General features: G+C 40.5%; 1 non-coding gene across 1 annotated transcript in view; it reads right to left on the bottom strand.

Moving 5' to 3' along the window:
* LOC142354876 (large subunit ribosomal RNA) overlaps positions 1-1,254 on the bottom strand; it is a 3,523-nt gene extending 2,269 nt beyond the window's left edge. Inside the window, exon 1 of the ribosomal RNA XR_012761134.1 lies at positions 1-1,254. This exon is cut by the window's left edge and continues 2,269 nt beyond it. This is a non-coding gene — a ribosomal RNA (large subunit ribosomal RNA).
* Positions 1,255-2,937: the final 1,683 nt, after the last annotated feature.

Genomic DNA, 2,937 nt, shown 5'->3' with positions numbered 1-2,937 from the left:
ACACCTTTTGTGGTGACTCATGAGCAAGTAGTTAGGCGCCTTAACCCAACTTTTGGTTCATCCCACATCGCCGGTTCTGCTTACCAAAAGCGGCCCACAAAAAGCTTGCATTCATAGTCCAAGTGCAATTAAGTCACAAGGACATCTCACCGATTTATAGTTTGAGAATAGGTGAAGGAAAAATTTTCCCCCATTCCTCTAATCATTCGCTTTAACCGATGAAATTGCTTTGCGAAGATTTTTCAATCTTGCTCAAGCTTTTGCTATCCTGAGGGAAACTTCGGAGGAAACCAGCTACTAGATGGTTCGATTAGTCTTTCGCCCCTATGCTCAGGTCAGACGATCGATTTGCACGTCAGAACCGCTTCGGGCTTCCACCATGGTTTCCCGTGGCTTCGCCCTGCCCAAGCATAGATCACCATCTTTCGGGTCGTGTGCTACTTGCTCTGGATCAGTCATGCAATAAGAGCAAAACCGTCCGTGGTTGCGGGACACCGAATCGGCGCCCTCACCACACAAAGTAGTGCAATTCATAAAAATTACACTGTTCACTTTCATTTCGCGTGTGCGCTTTCAATGAGCGACAACACTTGCAAGCAACTCACACTCCTTGGTCCGTGTTTCAAGACGGGCTGTAGAGAGCATTGAATAGGAAGTTGAGGTCAGACAGGCAATCAAGATCAATTTATCTCATTTTGTTTAGAATCAACAAGAAGAATTCCGAGGAAAACTTCTGCTCGATTCATTAACAAGATTTGCCAAAAGACGACAACTACACTACTCGGTAGCCGAGAATATAATATCAAGGCATTGAGTATGGTAACGCTCACTCCAGTTCCCCTTCAACAGTTTCACGTACTTTTCACTCTCTCTTCAGAGTGCTTTTCAACTTTCCCTCACGGTACTTGTTTACTATCGGTCTCGCTTTATAATTAGCTTTTGGAGAGACATATCTCCAGCTTCGAGTTGCACTTTCAAACAACTCTACTCATAGGAATGAGCCATTATGACTGGTATCGAAAATGACCTTTACAGGATTTTCACCTTCTTTGATGCTACTTTCCAGTAGACATCAGGACAAATTCACCAGTCTAGCATCAAACCATACTGGACACCGAGAAATGTTGCCATTTCTCTTCCCGATGAGCTTTTCCCTGTTCATTCGCCATTACTAAGGGATTCTCAGTTGATTTCTTTTCCTCCCCTTACTGATATGCTTAAGTTAAGGGGGTTCTCTCGCCCAATTCAGGTTATGTAGTTGATTGTCTCTTAATTGGTTCACTGACCAATATGAGACAGAAACCGATTCAGCAGTTTTGTTCGCTACTACTATCAAACACAGGTCGAAGTTTCCATTCAGTCATTAATTCCAACTTTCAAATGTTGTTGTTTCAGCTTTCGCTTACTAGAAGCAACATAATACTCGCTGCAATACAGACCTCGGGAAACCCTCACCGTGAATAAGGTTCACTCACATATTTCACTACATTTTGCGTGGGATTGGAGATGAGGCTACTCGTTCTTGCTCAGTACTAGGCTGAAAATTAACGAAACTTCGTTACAAACGTTCACATGTTGATGTTTCCGCTTTCGCGTACTCGAAACAACATAATACTAGTCTTTGTAATTTAGTTTCATAATTTCAACTGTTCTCATGCAGAATTTTTGCTCATTCTTATCCCAAATTTTGACCTGGCTACTAGTTACACTCCTTGTACTTATTGCAAAATGACCACAAATTTCAACAGCTTTCACATGTTGCTGTTTCGGCTTTCGCTTACTACAGTCAACATAATACTCGTTGCAAAATAAGTGCTCGGCATCTGCAATTTTCCAAAGACGAAGTTTCGCCAGTTCAATTTTCGCTCGCCAATTATGGCTACTAATTCACACGGTACTGAGCTCAACAACATTAAATTTGTTCAGCAAGACTTTCACATGTTGATGTTTTGGCTTTCGCCTACTAGAAGCAACATAATACTCGTCTTGTTAGCTCATTCAATGAGAATAGCTTTTCCCGTTGAGAATTTTTGCCTTCAATTGGCGTTGTAGTGAGTTTGGCTACTCAGATCACCAAATACTTGTGACAATTCGAACCAGAAATGTTTTCAATTTTCACATGCTGATGTTTCGGATTCAACCTACTAGAAGCAGCATAATACTTGTATTCAACAATTTCTGTATCAAATCCCAGTTTTCTCTGGTGCATCTTTGCCAAACTATTCCAAACTGCCTGAGTCTGAATACCAATTACAGGTACTAGTAAATGCACGTTACTAAGGACTATATAGTTCTAGGTTACTGTACACAACGACGTTCACATGTTGATGTTTCAGCTGCCGCTTACTAGAAACAACATAATACTTATCGTGCATACCTTTCCATAACTTGTCCTTTTCAGATGCATTAGTTTCCCTTTGTCTTGGCTTCTACAGTCAGACTGGCTACTAGTAACAGCACAGTACTAATCACATATCGTTCTACAGTTTGCAGACAACTTTCACATGTTGATGTTTCAGCTTTCGCCTACTAGAAACAACATAATACTCGCTGTATACATTTGTAGTTCTCTATGTAACTTTCATGTGAAGAAGTTTCGCCAGTCTTTTTGACTGTCTCAAATCTGAGTCATGCTTAGGCTACTAGTTGCTTCATAGTACTTATCGCCTCGAGATCATTGAACAAAACTTGATTTTCACATGTTGCTGTTTCAGCTTCCGCTTACTAGAAACAACATAATACTAGTCTCATTAAGTTCCGTCTCTTTGCAATTTTCTTATGAAGAAAATTCGCCATCACAATGACTCCAGCAGTTCTTGATCAAGGAATGCAATCATTGATCAGAATGCTATTATTTGAATCGGTTCTGCTTTAAGTGTTCCAATTTTATTGGAAGCACCAACAATAGAACATCAATGTGTTCAATCGAGAGTTATA

The sequence above is a fragment of the Convolutriloba macropyga genome, unplaced genomic scaffold, assembly GCF_964194025.1.
Source record: "Convolutriloba macropyga unplaced genomic scaffold, txConMacr16.3 SCAFFOLD_5929, whole genome shotgun sequence".
Classification (NCBI taxonomy): domain Eukaryota; kingdom Metazoa; phylum Xenacoelomorpha; order Acoela; family Convolutidae; genus Convolutriloba; species Convolutriloba macropyga.
The sequence above is the reverse complement of the archived record's forward strand: the minus strand, read 5'-3'. Positions and strand labels throughout refer to the sequence as shown.